At 32.8% G+C, this 25,136-nt stretch overlaps 1 protein-coding gene and 1 non-coding gene across 3 annotated transcripts in view; both read right to left on the bottom strand.

Annotated features, from left to right (window-relative positions):
• LOC150093900 (interference hedgehog-like) overlaps window positions 1-24,858 on the bottom strand; it is a 247,420-nt gene extending 222,562 nt beyond the window's left edge. For both annotated transcript variants that reach the window (XM_090412904.1, XM_090412903.1), the window contains exon 1: window positions 24,390-24,858. The gene's annotated coding sequence lies outside the window, so the exon portion shown is untranslated. The remainder of the gene's footprint in view (window positions 1-24,389) is intronic.
• TRNAR-UCG (transfer RNA arginine (anticodon UCG)) lies at window positions 10,679-10,751 on the bottom strand. Its single transcript has one exon. It is a non-coding gene; the product is annotated as a tRNA-Arg (tRNA).
• Window positions 24,859-25,136: the final 278 nt, after the last annotated feature.

The raw sequence follows: 25,136 nt of genomic DNA on the forward strand, positions 1-25,136 counted from the left end.
AGTTCAGGCTTCCAATTATGTAAAAAATAAAAATATAAGAAAAAAATATTTTCTATTTTTATTTTAAAAATAGAATTCTATTTAAAAAAATATAAAAATTCCTCAAATATTACGAAGTACTAACTAATGTACTATATATAGGCTTACAACCTCTCATGGGCGGAAGTTACATAAAAAAAAAATTGTCCCATTTACATGTATCAAAGTTACTTATTATAAGTTAAAATATTGTAAATAATATCATAACGAGCTTTGGAAGTAAAATTGTTTTTGTTCATTAATTTCATTAATCAAACTTTTGTGATCTGCGATAAATCAATATTTTGTATCACCTTCTTTCGTTCGGGCTCTTCTAAAATTCGGCTTATTTATTAGCCAATGTCATTTTGACAACAATGTTAATAATTTACAGTGTGAAGTCATTAAAGCAAAAATACAATTTAACATTCATTGCACTCGGCAAGGAATGGCAAACGACTTCAGCATATTCTCCTGGAATGAACGATAGGAAAGCACTTATTCTAAACGAGCCTACATTTTCCATTTCTCGTATTATTCTTGAAAAATCTTTTTTTTACTATTAGCGTAGTACAATGCATGGCGGTGCCCTTTGTAATATGGAATTGATGACTTTGACTAACGATGTAGCAAGTTCTTTAGTAAGTCATTTAACAATAATGGAGTTCAAAAATTTCGACAAAAAATCTACATAAAGGACAAAAATGCCTAGCTAATTAACGTAAGCGGGAAAATCATTAAAAAAAATAAAATACTGTTAATGAATTTGTCATCTTAACAGCGGATGCATTCAGTATGAGCCGTAGGCAGTATGGCCCATCTCTTTGTTTCAGGTGCTCTCGCCAACTCTTGAGCACGCTCCCGCCTAAAAACATGCAATGGTTCAAGGCTAAAAGTAGCTTGCACACGTTCAGAATGCTCTTACCTACTCGAGGAGGAGCGAATAGAAAAATGGAACAACGAAGACGGTGCACATGATTTATGTGATGCAAGTCAAGGGCTGCACGTCACAACATTCGCCGGTAATTTCTGTTAGATTTTCATGGACTTACAACTTTAAGGTGTGGTTAGTTCAGAACAGCAATGATTTAGTAAAAAAACAAACAAACAAACAAATAATATATAAATAAATAAATAAAATGAAAGGAATCTAATTCAGAAAGACAAGCTTGAGAGCCTAGAAACCGAAGAGTGCTAAAAGCCAGAGGGGAAAATCATAAACTTCTCATCCTGTTATTATGTTGACAACAAATCTCCAGATACCTGTCCAATCTAGTCTGGTTATATATGGCTTATATCCGTCGGCAGGTGTTTATTAGTAATGGATTCAAGTAAGGGAAAAGTCGTCATTTATTGCAGAAGACAACCACATATTACTCGACAACAAACCAGCAAAAGAGAAAGTGTGGCGATTAGGGAAGAACTGAGGAAGGAAAATATTTATATATGCATAGTTATTTATTTAAATTAAAAAAATAAAATAAATAAAACTAAAATACAGTTGAGGCCCGTATGTTATTATCAACAGAAAGCAAATCTTAAATTTAACCGTGTTTAATTTAAATATTATACGCTGTGTTTTTCTCCGAAGGGTTTTGCATTATGTGGGCCATTCTTGCTATTGCAAGAATACCACACTACATCGAAAATATTCCTATTGAATATTTACAGTAAAGGAAAGGCTGGGTTGTTTTACAGCAGCGTAAATATTTAAGACTGTAAGAAGAAAACCTGGCATTTCCAAGAAAAATCCTGTCTCCTTAACAATAATATTATTAATGTTAACAATATTAATAATATTCTAAAAATTATCATAAGTGTATATGAAAATAATCAAATTCAAATAAGATTAAATTATGAACCATCATATCCGAGAGAGATAAATCAAGGATGTCCCTTTCAGCAACTCTTTTTAACATTTATTTAAATGAAATAATAATAAAATGGAATAAAAATTCCATTCAAGGAATTAAACCCTCCTTTTTGCTGATGATCAAATAATAATCACAAATTCTGAAGATAACTTACAGAAAAATATTTTAAACTTAAAATTATGGAATGATAATATCAACAGAAAAATCAAAACTGATGGCCTTTAAAGGAAAAGATCCAATAAGAACTAAAATAGAAATAGATAACAAGATGAATTCATTTAACTACCTAGGATGCATGATTACATATGAAAATGAAAAAAGATATACACCTAAAAATTGCGAAATATTTAAAAATAAAAAGTGTAATTAACTCTGTATTTAAACCTAATCTAGTTCAAGAACAAACCAGATTAAAAGTATATAATACATTAGCCCTACCAGTCCTATTATATGGAAGTGAAACTGATGATAAAACAAAAGGACAAAGATTAATAAAAGCTGAAATGAAGTTTATGAGAAACCCTGCAAAGTATACTCTATTTGACCATAAAAGAAAGGAAGAAATTATGAAAGAATTAAGCCAGGAATCAGTAATAGAAAATATTAAAAAATATAAACATAAATGGATGGAACACGTTCAAAGAATGAAAACAGAAAGATTACCAAAACAAGTTTTAAATTACAAACCATCAGGAAAAAGAAAACCAGAACGTCCTCTTAAGAGATTTAATGATGACTTCTGAGGCCGCCGGAACAGGCCATTGTGGCCTAACTCCATGAAAAGTATGACAATGATGATCCTGTGTCCTTCGCCTAAGATTCCCTGTAAATACTTCGAAAACATTCGATGAAATTGAATTCAGTTTTTTTTTTTTTTTTTTTTTTTTTTTTACTGCTCCAAGTTAAAATGCCTTTTTAAATTTTTAGTAAAACTTATTCCAATGAATTATTCCAACAACTTGATACAAAAGAAATCACATATTTCATTTTTAGAATTATTATTAAAAAAAAAAAACTAACTCTGTACATAATATCGGTTATTTGAATTTGCATCTATAATACTACTATTGTTTGGAAAGGATATGCACATGTTACTAACTATTGCAGACACGAAAATCTTAAATTTTATTTGCTTCAAAACTGGAGGTGATGCATATTGATAAAGACACATTGTGTGCCACAGGCACAATTTCTCCTCTTCCCGATAGAGGAAAATGTTATAGACAGGAGATCACAGTTGATTGATTAGCAGTTTGAGTGAACTTCATTTCCATCGCTGAAGGAAATATAATGAGAAGCTATGAGTGACGTGTTAATGATGAGATGTCACACTTCCTTCTCAGAGGAATCACGGATCTAATCCCATAGATCGTGATAGTTCAAGAGAAAAATATAAATCTTAATATATATTCAATAGATATATAAATTACCTATTGAGGATTAATACGCTGACTCTTCAATATTAAATATTAATGGATTTTTCTTTTTCTTCTTTTTTCCCCTTTAATAAGCTAAGAACAAGACAAGTGAGCAAGCTTGGGCAAAACACGCAGTAAGTTATAGCGTTTGAATAAACTTTAATAATGTTTCTAATCGTAACGAAGTGAAGCACGCAGAAGTTAACTGGGTGTCAGACGTCATGACGCTAATAGTTTATTTGTTTGTTAAAGCGCACTAAATTTTTTTTTAAAAAAATTTATTTTTCTGGAAAATTGACAGAAATGAGCAAGCTCTTCTAAGTTTATAAACGCAAGTTACCTTTCACCAAGACACGTAAGCCAACATACACGAACATGGTTATAACAAAAATTAAAATAATTCAGAATAGCAATTAATATATATTGGCTGTTTCTTCGCTTGCATTAAGCTTCACTAAAGTATAAAAGCAACAGATTATTCCAAATAATCTGATTTATTTATTACATCCTTCAAATTTTTCAAACGTTTTAAGCATCACCTTTCAATTAAAATAATCAGGATAAAAAAACTTCGGTACAAGCAAAGGGTTTTCACCTAAGCAACATCTAAAATACAATATCACGTTAGCGCATTATTTACAAATGTGTCGTTTCCTCTGAATGGTGTGAACGAAGCCAGAACGGAAACATTATCTGTTCGCTACTCAGACAAACACTTAACCTCGAAAAAGTTTAGGGTATAGGCTACAAGTGATATGACAGCTTGCACAATCATATCTACAAAATAACTAGCACTCAGCTATAAAAGGTCTTTTATAGTCGTCTGTCAGTGAACAGCTGCAATTGAAGAAAGGAATGAGTTCAACAAAAGACACGCGCTGTTTATGAAATATAGAATTTCGGAGGAGTCTGAAAAAAGCACAATGTTTAATTTGCATATCACAGTTTAAATTATTTTTAAACAAGGATGTAAGTGTTATTTAGTTTTCATACATGAGAGATGTAGTCTTATTCTTTTTAAGTAGTGTAATATAATCTTTAAAGAAAATTCATCCTTTCTTTAGGTCTAATAGATTTTGCATTGCTTTTAATAAATTGAATCTATAATTCAAACGGATTTCAATTAAACTATAAGCATCTATTGTGGGCATAGTATATTGAAATTATGGAATTTTTATTGAAAAAAAAATCATACATCATTTAATACTATAATTTTAATAAAATAATTTAAAATTTTAATAGCAGAAAATTTAATTAGGTAATACGGTCCAAAATACGACTCTCTATCTTGAAAAATTATCGAATTTTGCATATTAAAATTGAAAGAAAGATATCGAAATGATTAAATGCAAGTCTTTGCGCTTTGAAAAGCGTAATTCCTGTCAGTTTATTCCATAATTTATTTCAAGATCGCTTTTTGGAATCTACGCCCATCTTATTCTACATGTTTAAAAAAAAAAAAAAAAGACGGATTCTGTAAAAAGGTTCGTAAACTTAACAAAATTGCTGCTAAGCGCAAGGATTAAGAGAAGCAACATCCATACTACATCACCGACCAACATCCGATCCGCATCGGTGACCTAGTTAGCCCAGTTATGTTCTTCAACTAACATGCTGGTTTTCGAATCCCACTGTGGCATGGATGTTTGTGAAAGAGCCATTTAAAAAAAAATAAAATAAATAAAAAAGCTAGCAACTACAATCATGTGATCGATGATGGTATTGATATGACCATCAAATCTAAAAGGCCAAGATGAATTAAAATACATCCCTTTCTTTTCCAAGCAAAAGTGTTTTCCGGACCTTATATTATCTCAGATACTAAAATGACATCACGTGAAATTTAATTTTAATCAAATCTAACTAGAATTAATAGCTCAACCACATCTACTGACCGCCAGGACAACAGCGAGTAGCAGCGATTCAAAATCAAATGATAAGGCTGAATAGCCTATAATCCGTGTAACATTCATTCAATCAAAAATGTATTCATCTTTATTCATGAAATATTCAAAAAAAATTTCATATATAAATATAAAGCAATTCATAGCATTTTAAGGATTTTTTTTGATTGTAGATATTAACTAAGTTTTGTGACGAGTCCGTTTTAATTTCGGGAGCCACATAACGCAGTTACAACATATGTGATCACGTAGTGCACCATGTGAAGGAATGAACCGCGGTTTAGACGTGCCCATTTAAAAGTAATGAGTGACTGAAACCAATTTAGACGTTGCCAAGATTCATTCTGTGATTACATCTTCGTTAAGGACAAAAGAAAAACCGTTGTTTACCATATAAACGATATTTATACAGTAAACAGCATAAATCACCCGCCATCATATTTCAAAACGGCAGATTTTGTTTATTTATTATTATTTTTAGTTGGTAAGTACTTAAAAAAACTTGACACACAGCATTCAGAATAAGAAATATGACAAATGGTATATTTCGATTATTTATTTTCTCTTTTTTTAGTTATTAATATTATTTTTATTATATTATTTTTCGTGTCGATCACGTTTATGTGAATTAAAGCACCATAAACACAATAATAAACTGAACTAATATTCCTCACAGTACATTATGAGGAATATTATTAATTAAAATGATGTATGCAATTAATAATAATGTGTCGACAATATAAATGGAAGTTAATTACTTCTTTTATACATTACATAACCAGAATAAGATATATTTCTCTTGACTGTTTCAAAAATATTGTTTACAAGAGAATCGGCAGCTCTGAAAGTTATACTCTCCCAAGAGGCGAATCCTCCCTCATCAACTTCCATAAATACTAACACAGACAGAGTGTTGCACTTCTGCCCACTCACTTTATGGACGAACTATGAGTTAAATAAACAAACAACGCTATCGCCATGAACGTTTATATGTTACATTGAACTACACAATCATTCTCCCTCTTGTAACTGAATCTACTTTAGGTGTCAAGCGGGTGAAAAAAAAAAAAAAATAGAAAAAGAAAGAAAAAAAGAAAACAGCTTATAAGGTCAAATTGTCAGATCACTTAGAACTCGTTGAGTTTTTAACATCATTATCGTCGTCGGCAGCATTTTAAATAATGGAATTCATAGTTCGATGACTCCATGTGGAACAGGAAAGTAAATAAAAGCAACCCAAACCCCGTTTAGTTAAGCCGTTCTTAAAAAATAATTCAATAAAACAGCAATTTCAGTTTTATACTCTCGTAACACTTGACTTTTTTTCTTCTTTTTCTCCTTTTTAGCGTCAGTTAAGTGCTGCCTAAATTTGGTTATGCTTTGGTCAAATGAAACAGTAAACTAGCGCAAATGTAAGGGACAGAATACTAAAGCAGAATTCGTTTCGAGTATTTTCCAGGGAAAATATATGGAGGGAAAAAAAAGAAAAAAAAACTTCTTAAGTCGTCCCCCTCAGGAAATTTCACACTACACTGTTCAAAGCACATCTCTGGGAAACAATTTGAGAAGCTTCTTCTGTAGGGCAGACCTTTTCTAAGAGTTTTTCTTTTTTCGAATATTTTTGACCCTTTCTTTTTTTTCCTTTTGTCACAAGCAATTAACCACTCATCAACAACTATATAGCAAATAACTCTCTACTATTCAAACCAGGTGTCATCAAAAAAGTACTTTTAATATCTTTACGTTCATTACATTATTGATCGTTCTTGAAAAGTTAAATTGGTCATTTAAAGTATTATCAAATTCAATACCAAGTCCACATTTTCACTGTGCTATAACTCCACTCTACTATAATTTCAAAAATAAAGCGCAGAGTAATTGCTGAAAGAAAACCTTAAAGAAATTTATTGTTCAAGAAATTTCTTAAGTTTTTCTTTCAGCAATTACTCTGCGCTTTATTTTTGGAATTATAGTAGAGTTGATTTTATGAAAAGTCATGTGACTCTTAAGAAAAATATTAAACGTATGCATATTAAAAAGCATATTAAAAATATGCTACAACTAATACAAATTAAGGAAAGCAGCAGATCAATTTCGTCAAAAATCAGTGAATTCACGATTTTGATCGAATGGTTCTTATACGTCCCGGATCTCAGTTCGCTAGATTTTTATCTCTGTGTGGAGAAAAAAGAGGGAGATTAGGATATCCCAAAGAAAATAACTTATAGGAATCGATCTGAGTCAATCATGGACAGCTTGTGCATTCCCTTTAGAAGCAGTGATTCAGAAATTTTTTTTTTATACCGAGTATTTTGAATTAACTGTATCGTTGCGGCATTCCCACTGATTCACAGTATTTTTGCCTCATCCCGGAAATTGAACATTTATTCCCCAACCCCACCCCATTCCACCTTTTCCAGCATGGTAAGGTTATTTTTACGTGTGTATCCAAGTTAGAATACGTGAATACTCAGCGATAAATTTTAGTTTCTACAATTTCCCAATATTTTAAAAACAGCTGCGATATTTGTACACCATAAACTAGCCAAAACAATTGTATTCAATCATGACAAACTATCGGTCCTATTATGTACAAAATATATCTCGCATTTATCTATTTTTTCAAATGAAGGCGAATTAGCCAGTTTCATAAGAAGCAGAATTTTTTTTTTTCCCTTCTTGAAACTTGAGTATTTCATCTCGCAAAACAGGAAAATTGACCGAAAAATACACGCAGTTAACACACAATATACTGACTTCATAGACTCAGTTGTTTTGGTCGTAATTCCAACTAATTCAACCAGAGTTGATTTCGTGCAATAAAATGGATATTCTTGGTAATTCAAAATTCATTCTTATATGTTTGAGATATACAATTAAAAAGTTAATTCCCTTTTACTTTGCACTAGCATAATTTGTCTCGACCTGAACGGCAGAGAGGATAGCAGCTCCGCTGTCCAACCAACGGTCTGAGAATTCGGATCCCAAAGCAAACATGGATATTTGTAAATGTCTTTTAGATGGTATACGAATTTTATGATTCGGTGTGAGACCTGTTTATTAGTGGCCTGAAAAAGTTATATTTAAAATTAAAAAAGACAAATTTGTGTTACCATTAATTTAAAAAAATAAAAAATAAAAATGTGGGAACAATTTTGATATCGTATACAAATGTAATGTGCTCTTTCTCCTACACAACAATACAAAAGAAAAACTGAGGCTCGGTGTTTGGTAAGGCGCAGATTTTTTTCCCCCCTCAAATATCAATTTCAGTTACTATTAATGATAGTTCTACTAGAATTTCTTGTAATATAACTGATCTTCTATACATGTACTTTTAATTTTACTTGAAATAAGATACTCTCAGTGGTTACTGATATACCAGTGCAATGACTGTCATAGCAGAAAAGCAATCATCACGCCACAGTAAAGCGACTAGGGAGCAGCTCCGTTAAAAGTTATTTATTATTAATTTGTATTTTTTAAACACGAAGCGCTTTTATAGTTCACCTAATGTAAGTGGTTGGACGTTATCCCGATGCGGTGGTATCATGTCTAGCGCCGACCTTGAAAGTAGTTATGCCATTGCAGCTTTCCAGAAAGTTTTTTTTTACATGTTCTCCGTATTCTACGGTGTAAATAAGATACAAAACATTTTAAAATATACATAAAACACACGCTAATGTTACTGGAGAAGCGTAAAGAAAATGAAAAAAATCGGGCGAAAGTTTGTTGATTTTTTTTTCACTTTCAAACTTTTAGCTCACTTCTCTCGAAACAGAATTCCTCCAAAGTTCGGTTTAAATCGGAGGTGGGTGAATGTTCTCAAACTTATTTACTTGCACTCTCATAAAAAGATTTCTCCCTCACGATCCCCCCCCCCTATCCAAAAATAAACACGTTTTCATTTTAATAGATTGATTATATGAAAAATGTTAATATTTATTTATTTCCCACTCCAGAATGATAATACATAAGTAAGTTGGCTATCTGGATGGTAGAGTGGTTAGTGTATCTGCTCTCCAACCTGTTTGGTTGCGGGTTCCAATTCTGCAGTGGGCATGGAAACCCAAACATAGAAAACGTGTTTGTGATTGTCATTAAGATTGAATTTCGCTGCCTGGTGTGAAACCACCTCCCCACTTATTGGAGGCCTGAAATGGCTTGAAAATTAATATACTATAGGTTTACAATCTATAGAAACCTATAAAGAAAAAAGTAACAATCAGTTTGTAATAGCAATTACTTTTCTTTGATAGTAATTATTATTTCGTTTATACGTAATTCTCATGTTGGTCTCGTAAAAATCGCAGGATGTTACTAATGGGATAGTTGTGACTTATAGTTCGCAATAATATAGACAGTATCCAGCTTAAAATTAGCCAGTTTCATCCTTCTGATATGTTCAGTCTGTTTCTTCTAGTTTTTATCGATAAATTATAATAATCAGTAAGTTATTATAATAATTTGTTATGGATATGTCGATCCCTCTTTCAAGTGATCCAGTTGGGAATCCCTTGTTTAAATCTAAGAAGTCTTAAACTTATACAACATCAAGTACGTTAGCAGAAGAACAACAACAACAAAATTAGAATTGCATTCTAATTGCAATTCTAATTTTTTTGTAATATAAGCTTGATTTTAATCCTTTTTTCCCAAGTAAGCCAAGTTGCGCCTGAAACATATATATATGTGTAATTTTTTTCTTTTTCTTTTTAACATAGTCCGGAAACACTGCTCTAGAGACCAAACATGGAACATTTTCAAGCCATTTCAGGCCTCCAATAAACGATGCGGTGGTCTCACATACAGCATGGAAATGGGCATGGAAACCCAAACATAGAAAACGTGTTTGTGATTGTCATTAAGATTGAATTTCGCTGCCTACATACAGGAGATGAATTTCATCTCCTGTATGGTAGTATGCAACAGAATGCTCTGTATTCTTATAAGAATTTCAAAAATATTTTTAAATATATTATTATTACTTGACACTTCTAGGGAGTCCAAAGACTCATTGAGGGAGGACATCTACTCTACAGCTCTGTCTCCATCAATCCACGACCGAACCGCAACTATACCAACGCCATCTATCGCCCACCAGCGCCACCACTAGTTTTAACAGACAATCACAAACATCGATGCCCACGGCGGGATTCGAACCCGCAGCCTGTTGACTGGAGAGCGGAACGCTAACCACTCGCCCAGCCAGGCCGGCTGTATGGTAGTATATATACGAACCGGCTGTATATGTACGAATATTTATTCCTTTTTTTTTTATTATGATGTATGATTGGTACTTGGCAATTATAAATAAGTGCGAATTTGTTTACCGGCATAATGTTAATAACTATTCTTCTTTTATTTATTTATTTTACATGGAGTGGAAAGCAAAAAATAATAATATTTTTTGTTCTTTTCATACTGCAGAGAAGTTGTAATAAAGGGGAAAAAAAAAACCTTTCGTCCGCGACAGGACTCGAACCTGCAGTCTTCTGATTCGAAGTCAGACGCCTTATCCATTAGGCCACGCGGACCTCACTAATATGTGCATTTCAAAACAGAAGGATACATTTTCCCTTAAATATTATTTTAAGGGAAAATTTATTTTGTTCGATTCTGTATATGCATTAAGAAACGGGAAGCATTATCGTACTATTTGTAAGTACGAATGTCAGACTTCCGTGAAAATTTGGTACTTACAAATAAGTACAAATAAGTATTTGTTTAATACCAGTATAATGTTTTGAAAAAGCATAGAGAAGGTCCGTGTGGCCTAATAGATAAGACGTCTTCAATCCTGGGCAAAAATGAATCATGTCTATTACGAGTTCCTTTCCGGTATGAAAAGAACAAAAAATATTATTTTTTTCGCTTTCCATTACATGAAAATATTAATATAGAATAAGTATAGTCATAAATTAACTGCTATTTGAATAAAAATCAATACAAGTGCAAAATTGCTGAGACTTCATTCATTTGGAAATGAAAAGAAAAAAACCCGAAAGCAACGCTGATTTCGTTACATTAGCTTTACCTTTAATTCTTTTTTTTTTTTAATTTTAATAATTTGAAATTAAAATTATTTTCAACAATTCAATCATTTTAAACCAAGAGTTGTTTTAAAATATTTGATATATCGACGCGTTCTTAGTAATAATCAGTGTAGTAATAATAAATAGGATGTCATTTGATTAGGCCTAATTCTTTCTGAATAGCGACAAGTCGTCTAAATTAAGTAACAATATTTTCTGGATTTTTTATCTGCCAGACATAAATTGTCCTCAAAAAAATGTATAAGTCACAAGAAATGAAGTATGCACTACGTACATGATTCCTATATTAAATGAATTTCAAAAGTCTGAATTGTATAAGTACTTATTTCTCTTTGCTGTTTATTTATTGTAAATATATATCTTTTTGTGTTTATCCAACCTTATATTTCAATTTTTTGCTTGATGTCCGTGCTAATACAAGTTTGTCAACTCGATAAGCACCAGACTTGAAAATTTTCAATAAATCAACCTCCAATCATTAGGGACAAGAGTCGAATTAAACTCCATTCACACAAAATAATAAAGCAATAATTGTCTAATAATGGATATTTATTTTTTAAAAAGAAAGGGGAAAAAAGATCCGCAGATTTGTAAGGTAGACTGATCTCACCTATACATTGTATTAAAATCAACAAATGGGAAATATTTATTGGAAGCGGGATAAACGTGTCTGTTGCGATAGTCTTAACCCCCCCTATGAGGCCTGGAGATGTACAAGCCATGCAAACAAACAATCAATATTAAGAAGGTTATTGCTGTAGTTTGGAACTACATAGTTCCCGATTTCTACAGCAATCTGTAGATAGAATACAAACCTCTTTCATATTAAATTTAGAAAGCTAGAAGAAATACTGCATAAAGCTTTTTTTTTTTCGCGATTCCTCTAAGTGAAATGATTTATGAGTTTCGTGTAGTCAGTACGATATGAGACGAATCACTGGGTGTAATTAGTGATGTCTACAAAGTTGTTAAAATGAGAAATGCTTATAAGACGTCGTGCAATGCAGTATCTTTATAAATAATTATAATTAAATTCTAGACGAGTACTTCTACAGCTCCGCAATCTACACCCCAACAGAGGTCGCTCTACGTTCCAAATAACATTCCCGACACAGTAGGGGTTGTGAATAACACACTGCAGAAAACTCAACACCACAGTGAATGACGGGACAGTTCAACTCCGCCTTTCCGAGTTTGATGGATGGTTTCCGAACGAACATCCGAACGGGGGTTGTGTGTTCCGCTGAAGTCTACACCAAAGCATGTTGTTGAAGTGCAACATCTAGTCAGAATAACAGAACGAGGGGGGAAAAATTACAAAACGAGGCATGCGTCATGCATGTTGAGACAGATAGAGAAAAAAATATCCATATCTCAAACGAAGGGTAAAAATTTTTAGTAAGCAGACTAATCAAAATAAACCCATTTGAAAATTTATATATTTCTTTATATAAGACAAGTCTGAGTTGACTTGTCTTATATGGAAACAGGTGGATTATTTTTAATTCTGCTAACTCAGTTTTTCTATTCCTGGAAAACATCGTGGACGCATTTACCTGACCATAACAGAAGCATAATGCTTATATAAACGGAAGAAATTGGTAAATTTCTTCTTTATATGGGCTTTTTTAATTCAAGATGAGTTCGCTGGTCTCTTAGGGGTAATTGATTTGTATAGAGTGGTATAGTGCAGTTAGTAGCGTATATAATGTAGGGAATGAATAGCCTAGTGTTGTGAAGCCGTCATAATATAACAACAACAATAATTTCACAGAGACTTGACATTATACCATTCTGGTGCCATTTAATAACTACTATTTTCTTTTTCATAATAGGTTCATAATAGGATCAGTACTGGTGTAATTTCCATATCGCCAAACTTCCTATGAATTTAGGGATTGAAGAGGAAGGAAAGTGACAACTGAAACAAACTCAATGAAAACTCCCAGGAAGACAACAACAACTTAAAAAAGGAAATCGAAAATTATATAGTTAAGCTCCCGGTAATGCCGAAATATTTCTTATTAAAAGAAATATTTTCTTTGTTTACCACCCTCTAGAGGTTTTATAAAATTTGACTTGTTTTAATAAATCCGATATTTCCAGACTGAGATGGTTGGCGAACGGATAGCGTACCAGCTCTCCATCGAGCTGTAAATTGGAATTCTGCTGTGGGCATGGGTGTTTGAGAAAGTCTTCAGGTAATAGATTATTATCATCGCCCAGTGTGGGACCGCTACCACCACCATCCTGCTTATTTGGAGGCCTGAAAAGGCTTATTCGTGGCTTACTGAAAAACACCTTACGTCTTTTAATAGCAGGGTTACAGGATTATCTAATTTTCAAGCTCACCAAGCTACTAATATATCATAGGTTTACTGCCTTTCGTAGGTGGAACTGAAAGGGGTAAAAATCACTTAACCAACAGTGGATCAGACCAATTCATTCCATCAGTGACAAGACTAAACCTAAGCTAAAAGTTCAGTGCGGTGTCCAACATCCAAATAGTTTGTCTTTCTAGTGACAAAAGAAAAGCAACAAAGAAATCGATAGGCAGAAATATCATCTAATAACCGAGGGTAATCTCCAAAAGCACATCGGGATATGAACTTTTTAGAGTATAATAAATTTAATATTTCCATATAAACAATGGAAACCTTTTCACGTAGCTATTAAGTTCGTCCATTATAAAGTCAGACATTAAAAGGGCGTTAACAAGGAATTGGGAGAAGACTGGTGTGTCATTATATATGCATCGGTAACAGAATTAAGCGAAGTAGGAGGAGACGAAAATGGTAGTTGCCAATGATAGCAAGTGACAATGACTAATGACGAATGCAAAGACAGAGACCATTAGTGGAGAATAAAACACACCCCGTATGGAAAGGAAGAGAAGAACGTGGTTGCTTACGGTAGATGAATGCCCATTCCATAAAGCTGAATAAAATATATCTAGTAAAGAAAATGAAACTTGGAGGGCACTGAAATATAATGCTTTATTTAAAACAAAAACGCTCTGTTTCAAATCATTCGGTCAAATGATCATTCCTTTTTTAATAATTGAATTCAATTACATGTAGGATCCCAAAGTTCGAATTCCACATTATCTTTATTCGTTGGTTGCCTCTTGATTGATATAAAGTCAGTCAAAATGTCATTAGCTAAAATCAATGATAGTTAATGATATTTTGAGACTTTTTTGGGGGGACACCGGTGATCTTCCATTGCCATAATTTCTACCGGTACAGATCATATCGTCCTTATAGAGACTCTTCTATAGTTGAAACCTATCAACCACGTGAGAAACTTTTTCTAAGCGTTTTTCTAACATTAACATGACTGAGTTAGTCAAGTTCAGAGATTCCAGTCTCTCCTCATGGAAAACCATTTTTCCAGTTTTTCTTCGAGTAAGCACCTAATACACATAGTTCATAGATGAACCAACAATTCAATTCTGCTATTCTATGCTAGCTTCAGATGGAAGGGCATAGAAATTTCAATAATTATATATACCATTCTTTTCCAAAACAAAAAGCATTCAGTAATAATATGGGCAATGCAAACAGTTAAGCCATTATTTTTATAAAAATTACGTAAACGCATTTTCTTTTTACGGACTAAGGTGGTTCGTTTTATATTGTAAACACGTCAACAATATTGTCTTTTAAAGTTAGAATTAAAAATTTCATGACACTTCTGAAGACATTTCAGAATTCATTAAGTTCTTTTCATCTACGAACAGTATGTGCACTGAGCAATGAAAGTTTATGAGAAGAAAGAAACATGAGATCATTTTAAAATAACAAAACTTCTAGTTCTCTTTCACAAATTCGACAACGCCATGTCTACCTAAGACGAAAATTGATTCCAGTCGTCACTAAAACGAAAAATGACACACTTAAATCTTAGTGTGGTTGTCGAAAGGTATGGAATGCATCAGTCCAGTGATTGAAAATAAAAATAACGATTGTAATTCGCAAAAACAGCAACGCATTCAAAATGCGACATGAGTATCCGTAGGTATGTTTGTTTTGGAAGCTATCCAAATAGTGAACAGTTCTGCTTCACTCTCAAATGCGGTCACCGTTAGAGCGTAAATGCAGGAGAACGTGATAAAAATATGTAGGGGAAAAAAAAAAAGTTTAGGGGTTCAGGAGGCTTGAATTATCCACTAGAGAAGGAAATTGTGCTAAGACACTATACTGTATATATTAGAGGAAAACTTGAATACGGCATTCCTTATTTTTATACCAATATTGCGACAGCTACGTAAAACAGTTTAAGAGGATATATTAATCTGAAGACGTAAGTTATAGATAGCGAAGGCTTAGTATCAGAAGTATTAAATTGAGCCTTAGTACCAGACGGGTGTCAAATAGCATTCGCTAAAGTTTTCCATTAAATTGATTAGAAAAGTTGTAATGTTAAGATATTTTGACAATTACACACTAACAATACAGCTTCTTGGGAGGTATAAAGCCGATTAAATAGATGCGCGTGTGTACTATGTGTACTACCTAACTATAAATATTTGAATTTTATTCATCTGTCTTTAAAAATTCACATCACTGGCGAATACATGATAAAATCTTAAAGTATCCATAAACTTATTAATAAAGAGTGCCTGTCTTGTACTTGAATCAATGAACCATAACATTTATTGCTATTTATATAGTAAAAAAAACTCATTTTCTAAATTATATTAAACGTAAAAAGTTTACTTTGAAATTTTATTTACAACAATCCTAAAAAAAAAGTTTAATTTTCTGATGTCACAATTTTTACTTTTAAGCTAGCAATCGACTACATAACATAAATTGTTGACAACATTGGTGGATACCAGTCCCGTGAACACACATGGATTACAGTCATGAATACTGCCCTTAGGGGGATGCAGAGAGGAGTGACCAACCGCATCTTACGTCATCTACCAGCCATTGATAGTATTTTGTCCATTGACTGCGTATATTCTCTGGCCAGTTTGTCTGTATGAGGATGAAAAACCCAAATTTCTGAGAGAGAGAGAGAGAGAGAAACCCTGCAACCTCCATATGAGATTGGCTAACTCACCTTTAAATAAAAAAATTCGTACCATAAAAAGATTACTTTCGTCGTGACGAGAACAGAACTTGGGTCTTTTCGAATCGAAGAGCACAATGTCTCGTCGTTTCTCCAACTGCAATTACGGGATACTTGATTTGATTTTAATTCAATGATTTTTCAGGATAGCGGGAAGAGCAACTATTCGCACTCGTTTCGAAACGTCTGGATATGATTTGCAAGGCAAAGCAATGTTCATAATAATGCGTCAGAAAAGTTTTTTTTTTCCAGCTATACCAACACATTTCTAACAGAATAACTTTAACGATGATAGAAAACCAGTAAGCATAATAAATAAATGAAATAATGCTGGATCTAATATCCACTTTGCTTATGTAACAATAAATATGATTATTCTAAACCAGGAAGACGAATTTTTGCCATCTAAAGAAATGCTATCAAAATAATTAGATATTACTTCAATTAGCATATAATTAATATGTTAATATGTTATATTAATTATATATTAATATTAAATGAAAATCTAATTTACGAGCATAAAAACAAATTTTACCAGAAAAGATGATACGCAATGGTCATTTTTAGTCTTTACTTAAATTTTCTTTCTATTTAATAGAAGACATGACGAATCACGTTTCCTGTGTTTTCATTCACAATGATAAACAACATTTTTAATCTATAAATAAATACTGTCGTGGTGAAGAGTGTTTACCCTTGTCACAGCCTTCTCCAATTAAATAATTTAGGTCCGCACTCTTCTCAACTACCGGAAATTGTTAGAAAACAGCTGCAGGAAGTAAGGAACGCACAGTTGATGTTTCATTTACCTCTCTCTCTCTCTCTCTCTCATCCAGGCGCTTTCCCCCATACTTGGATTTAGGAAATGTGAGGAATGGTTGCCTAATTCTCCTTAACCAGAAAAGGTGGTGTTCTGCACTGCCGATAAACACGGGACTTTATCCTTCGCCTGTCACTGCAGATGGTATGTTGAAAAAGAAGTGATAAAGAAAATACTTAATGGAAGCCAACGCATACTTGTCCAGTGAGTTATATATATATATATATATATCTTCCTTCGGGTGATTTTTTTTTTTACTTTAAAATCAGTTTAATTCTACAGTGAATATATTTATATTTTCTCTATGTTTTCATAAGTAGAAAATTTTCATCACTGAATGTTTAAGAACAAAAATTAACATTTTTTTTACTACCTTTATTGCAGCAAGAAGCTTAGAAAGTGCAGAGTATTAATTGAACCTTGCTGCTTAAACACTCTAGAAATGAATCCGATCGCTTTATTTTTATGCCTTAATATGTAAGATATGTAATTTTGATTATATCCTATATATTATATACGGCGTGTCACATACGAGTATAAGATATAGGATAAAATTGTGTTATTCCGCATGAGAAATAAAATAAAACCCACGTGATTATATAATGCAAACTTTGTAATTATCGATGTTATTCCCATAGAAGCTACAATAACTATTCGGTGATGGGAGTAGAAATATCTTTTTCCATTTTATCCCTCTCAATTTGCACATCTCGATTGCTTAAGAGAACAAAAATTTGAATATAAGGTAGAAGAAACCACAAATTCTAGTGCAATTTTCCTCATTATTTTGTGTATTTAATATTTTAGTGTTTCTGTGCTATATTAGAATAGAACTCATGTTCTCAACTTATTCTAAAAGCAATCAGTGAATTCAGTAAGTCACAGAAAGCAAAAAACCCAACGTACGCCTTGAATTCAAATCAGAAGTATTTATTTTCCACTGCAGGTTTCTACAAACCAAATACCGGTGCAAGCACTGCGCGCGCGCGCGCACACACACACACACACACGCACGCACGCACAGTCTGAGTTCCTTGCATGCACAAAATAAAGTTTACAGCTCACGATTTTTTGACTTTTGTTGCAAGACCTTTTTTGCTTTCTCGTAATGAATACAAAACAGCATGCACGCGTATTCAGCAGCAAAACTCTTAATTAAATTTAATTATTTAACCTTAACCACTCTGGCGACCAACAACGTGCATACGCGTTTTCTTAAAATAGGATATGAAACGTTTTCCATTTCTTTGAATATTATTACTTTTCAGGTTTGAAGTTTCCGCCTCGATCCCTTTCGATCTTTACTTAAATCTGATTATGCAGTATATGGATGAACCAAGAATACTGTTTTTATATACTTAAAAAAATATTAAAATATTTTCGTATTTCAATAAACCACTCATCTAAAAAAATTAAAAGATAATCACAGATACCATTTTGAATATGCAACAATACATATTTCATATTATTTTATTATTTATTTATTATGCTTTTTTTTTTTGCATACAAAATAGCATACGTCATAATGTATATAAGAGCAATAATACCGGTAGTAGTAGTAGTATACACACTTAAGCGACCCTAGCGGCAGTACATTCTAAAGGTAAGGCGAGGGCTGTTCAATATAGCTATTAAGTCATTCATCCAATTGTCAGGAAATAGTTGTACTTCTCTAACTTCCGGCCTCTTGTTTTGTAATTTTTCTCCCACTTGTTTATCGCAAATCTTTATAATCTGCTATTAGAATTGACTGGAACGAAATGTTTTGTAAATTGAGAAAAGGTTAACATTTATATTTTTAAAATATATTTAAGAATATTCTTTTTAAATTAAAAAATCCAGAAACGAATATTGTTCTTTTTACCGTTAAATTTTTGCAGTGAAGTCTCATAAAAAATAAAATCGAATAGATTCCGATTTCATAAAGTCGATAAAAAAAAAAAAAATTTCCTGAATAGTTACTGCAGGAACAAGTTTATGATATTCTTAAAATGCTACTGCTTCTTTCTTGGGCGTTGACCTGGGTGTCTGGTTATGGTTGTTACAAAATTATGATATGTATTACTAAGTATGGCCGATCGCTATAATCGAACCCAACGTTTTCGCTAAATAAAAGGAAGTTTAATTCTTGAACTTTTTTTAAAAAAACTAAAACGTACCGACCACTGAAAAAACATTTAATATAGGCATGCGACTCTCAATACCGATCCTCTTCAATTCCCTGCACATAGTTCGATGAGATATGGGTCAGGAACAGCCTACATTAAATGCTTCGGTCAATTGTTGCACGCAGAAAGTTATCTTTGTCCGTACAAGCATTCGCAGACGACAGCGATCTCGTTCTTGACAGTCTGTCTTAGGACACAGCCTCTTAGAATGTCGGTTATTTTTCCACTGATTAAACATTCCGAGATATTTCACCTTTTGAGAAACTAGTCAGCTTTGCTGTTTTCAAAATTGGGTCTCCGGTCACACGGGCCCCCACAATAAGCCCTTTATCGAACTCCGAAAGATCCTTTGTTTTTCTCATTGTGATCAACACTATTGACGATTACTGACCAGCAACATTCTTAAATAGTTGCCACACGTGACCAGTATTTTGCATATACGCTACGTAAGTGACGTTTACGTATATCTGAATAAAGGTTTCTAATTCGATGGCCGGTATGTGTATTCCACGCATAGTACTCTAGCTCCAATAACACAGAACAGGAAATCGTGAACAGCAACATAAAATTAAACATTAATTCTTAAGCACATAATTTAAGAATAACTGAAGATAGAGATGCATGCCATCAAGATCTGAAGGGATCTTGATGTGAAGTTTGACAAAATTCCTTCGTATTTTCTATTTAAAAAATCAAACAAACTGTAATGGTTATCTGGATTATTCAGAGCTATCACTGAAGTGGTTTAATTCATTGGGAATGTATTAAGTCTCTAAACCTGCCGGTTTGCAGAAGGTGCAGAAAGTTTTGTGAATTTGTTTGGTAAAAATATAGCAGAAGTTACTAAGGTTATGAGGTTAGTTTATGTGTGTGTTAAATGCGTGTTCTATGGCTGGTTTGTTTATTTTCTAGGATGTAAAAACACAAGTTTCAGGGAGGGGAAAACCCCACTAGCGCCTACGAAACCGTCACCTCACCTTCAACTGAAAATTATAAAGCTTCCTCACATCCTGGACGGAATTTAAGTCCGGTCCTTCTCACAATCGAAGGGCTAATAGTGACTTTCAAATATATTACAGAGATGTTCCACAAGAGGAAGGAAAACCTCAATTTGTGGGAAGAAAAAACGGATTTTCTTTCGTCTAAGACGAACAAAGGATAATACAAAAAAAAAAATTATGCATTTAGGATCACGCGAAAAACAACTGAGGCTACGACGGGGAACATCCTGTCTGAGACTTGCAAGTGCTTCTGACAAGTCTGTTTTTTTTTGGGGGGGGGGGAGAAACAGTTTCTGGAAGGGAAAATACTTCCGCCTATGTTGATAATTGAAGGGCTAATAGTGAATCTGTAGCCGAAAAGTCCTTATAAATATCTTACGTCCTATATAGTCGCTCCTCGAAATGGACCAGAAAAATAGCACAATATACGTATTTGTTAAAAAAAAATGTTCAACGCCTGCAGTGCAGAAATGATAGTTTACCATTAACTGGTACTGCATCCTTGACCAAATAGTAGTATTAGTAATCTGTTACTAGATTTTCGTTATCCTGATAAAGACTCGGCTATTTTCAGCTGTTAAATTTTTTAACAATATCATTTCCAAGCCCCCAATGAAATATCCTTTTCAAATCTACCTGAAGCAGTAGCCTTGCTTCTTATTGTTAGCTATCCGCTTCAGCGGATGAACGTTTCAGCGTCATCTGCAAATTTAGTCATTAAACTTTTTTTAAGTCTGTTAATATCATTGATCATATTACTTAGAGATAATGCTTTATAATAAAGCATTATTGAAATTCTTTTAAATTAAAAGTGAATGAAGTATAGGGATACTTTTACATTTTCCGAGGAATTAAGTACTACAGAACATAAAGACTCTATACTAGTACTGGAAGATAGTTTAGTATAACCAATATTTATTTATTTTATTTACTTTTTGTTGTGGTTTACACTCAACTAAAATTTCATTGTGAATGGTTGTTTTATTTACTTAGCCACAGTACTTCTACTGTTAATAATTTGTATTAGATCATTATATGAAAGGCCTTGAGGATTCTGATAGTGATCCCACGTCGATATATATATAAGCTTTACTTCCTCGTGTCGGATTTAATACTAAAATCCTAATTACTAATTATAATAGTACGTTTAGTTTTTAAGTTTAACTAACTGTAAATAATTATTAAAACTTGTTATTCATTCGTATATCTTTATTGAATGTAACAGGCAAATTATAAAGAGTATTTCTTAAGGAGTTCAGCAAAATATACATATGAAATAGCTAGTAGTATCGACGCAGTTAATTCTCATTTTCACCAGGATAAAATTTACGAGTAAGTTTATGGAATAGAGACTACAACTAAATGAGAGTTGTACTACAACTAATCAACAATAATTTTTGTTAAAATTATATAAAGTCATTGCCTTCGCACTTTACCTACAATATATTGTTATAATATATTTATTTATATATTTACTTATTTATCGTATGCGCGTGTGCGCGCGCGCGCGTAACTTCTGTCTCGGAAGTTTTGACGACCAGCCACTGCCTATCTACGTAAATCTCGTAACTCTTGGCTTAAGTTTTGAAAAGTCGAACTTGAATTGCGCCGACAGTATCACAAACACGGATCGACACGCGCAGAGATGTCAAACCTAACTGGTAGTGGCAGTATAGTGACTGCATTTTCAGTGATTATCTTCACAACGAACTGGATTTTTTAGCAACTAGGTTCGTTTTCATCACTCCTTCCCACTTCTGATCTTTTAATAGCTTCCACATCAACTCCTTATTTCAAAAATCAGCAAAAATTATTTAGTTTGCTAATCAACAATAAAGCAGAACTCAGTTTTTAAATCAGTAATACGAAACATAATAAACAGATAAAGCTACATTAAATAATCGGCGCAAACTATGAGGGGGGGATAAGGGGGAGAACACGTCAACTGGATAATAATGATAAACAAATTTTTAAAAAAATTAGTAATTACAAGTGACAAAATTCAATTTTTTTTTTTTTTAATTTATAACACGACGAGACCACTTGTTTTCGTTATCAGTAATCAAATCAAATCCTGGTTTGATCTTGGGAGTGTTTTATTATTTCTTTTTATCAATAACATCTACAGGAACAATTTCAAGACCAATAAGCATCGATCGGCAAACCAACACTGCGCATTCCATTTGGAATATATAATAACCAATTTTGTGAACATTCGATAATATATTAACACACGTAAGAAAAAAAAAGAAAAAAAGATATATATATGATGTGTGTGTGTAATTTGGAGTCAAAACTGGTTGACCCAGAATGCTCGGGTCGACCAGTTTTGACTTCAAAAATTAATTTTCGCTTGACTATTTATCCTCGGTAAACTCAACATTGAGCACATTTCCAAATTTACGCTGTTTGCTCAAATCTCCACCCCCTTAAAAATCTTGGATCTATTAAACAGAGCAATCAGTTGACTAATGATCTCTATTACGCACTCAACTAAACTCCATGCAGAACAGATTCTTAGTTTCTGTTCCATAATGCTTCTTCCAAACATAATGCCAGTGAAAGAAAACCCAACATTAGCAGTTCAACTTCAAACTTGCTCTGCTCACTACTGTCGTACAACTATTAATTTTCGTTCATCATTGCTATCTTCAGTATTGCCCTACTGCCTCTTAGAAACAAATGACATTAATAATGGAACAAAAGTGATGTTGGAATGCATAAGAGCTAGAGAGAGTAAGGGATTAACATTTTTTGTGCGCTTTTTTGTTTGTTTTGATATAAATCTCTGTAACAAGTGGACTCAATTTTATGAACAATATGGCGTTAGTTGATTAGCAATTTATCAAAGTTTACAATAGTTACGATTAATACCATTAAGTAGATTATTTCATATCTGCATAAAAATACTTTAAAAAATTGCAAAGTTTTTTAAAATCAAAATATGAACCGAGAGGGATATCAACAGAATTAATAAAATACAAAACAGAAAAATATGATGATGTGAAACATTTCATATCATCATATGTTTGAAGAATGCATAGAAAGTATCCGAACACACACACACACACACACACACACACACTTAGAATAATTTTTTTGGTAAATACAAAAAAAAAATGATTGCAATAATAATTATCTATGTATATTTACATATAAATTAATATTTTTGCGAATTATATTGACCATATATAATAAAAGATGAACTAGGCAAGACAAAAAATAAATAAAACTGACGGAAACTGAACAAACAGAATTTTATTGCAAGGAGATACACAGCTAATTAAACAGAAAATGGTAAAAAATACTTTTATTATTCACTGACCTTAGAAAAAGGTATAATGACAAAATATACCTATCAATATATCATAAACGTCTTTAGGGAAAATGTGGATAGTTTATCCAAGCATTCAACCTATATAAGTATTCTACATCAAATGTAGAGAATGCAGTACTTATATTGATTTTAAAAAGTAAATAAAATGAATTAAACTTTTCATTTATTATTAATTATTATTAATCTTTTCTTAGAAAAGTTACTTATTTATATCTGGTAACATTTTTTTTAAAATGTTCCTAATTGGAACTTTTTTTTATGATTAACATTCTCTTCTCTTCTGTATAATACCTTTGGTTTTAATATCACCTATTTAGCTCTAAAAATTAAATTCTCACAAGTACGTATAGACACAAAATATTTTAAAAGGTGTCCTATGATACCAGGTTAAAATCAGAAATAACAGTATTGCTGATTTAATTGAGCACTTATTATGAACAGAACTTCGTTACGCCACCATCAGTAGTTTATCACACTGACAACTGCGTGTTGTTTGGCTCTCGTTGCGATCGCATATGTTCACGTGTACGGATTCTTTCATCACTATCGATAAAGCATTTTACGACATTTACATGTGAGTGACGAAATAAAAACATTTAATCTTAAGTGTGCCCGAAAAAAAAAAGAGATTCACACCTTTCGTTATTTCATGTCTTTTGCGAGTACAACAAATATTAGCTTAGTGATACTAGCATACAAGCATGTTAGGCTTACCTTGAGCCTTCGTCGAGGATTACCTTATCTAGAAATGCCAGTGGCTGTCACTGGCTATGAGTACACTGTCTTCTTAGGCACTGCAGACGCGCATCTGTACACTTTTCCCTTAAAATTATAATAGCTATACCAACAGTCCATATAAAAAACGAAATTCCAGCGATGTTTTCATTAAATGTTGTTCCTCGCGTCTTAGCCAGGACTAGAGGAAGCCATGATGACGAGACTAGAGCGAAAGTAGTCTAGTATACGCAGTGAGCAGCTGAACAACGCAACACACAAATCGAGCCTTAGGGTTAACTGCGGTCCAAGTGACGACTTGGGTCACGGGAAGGAAGGTCATGAACTTAGGGCGATGCCACTGTAGTATAGGTAAAGTGCGTATAAGAAGCAAGGGAAAGAGAGACACAGAAATAAAAAAAATTAAGGAGGTGGAGAAACGCTGTTTTGGTAACTGACTGTAGTGCGCAGTGACAATTTGCGCATGTACATTTTGAATGAAGCACTGATTGCTGACGCTTCGTAGATATGACATACCTAAAGCGTTTTTTGCAGCATTTCAGTTGGCGTTTATAGTTTCATTACAGAAGGAAGAGAGCTTACTGCAATTCTCTTATATTGAATTTCATCCAAACCTATTTAAACCCATTGAGAACTGTTTTGAACTTCATTCAGTGTTTTAAAAAGGTCACGTAGATGTAAAAGATAAGAATATATATTTTAGACAACAAGAAAAAAAAAAAAACT

This window comes from Typopeltis vanoorti, chromosome 23, assembly GCF_054136105.1.
Source record: "Typopeltis vanoorti isolate ZY-2024b chromosome 23, IOZ_Tvanoo_1.0, whole genome shotgun sequence".
Lineage (NCBI taxonomy): Eukaryota > Metazoa > Arthropoda > Arachnida > Uropygi > Thelyphonidae > Typopeltis > Typopeltis vanoorti.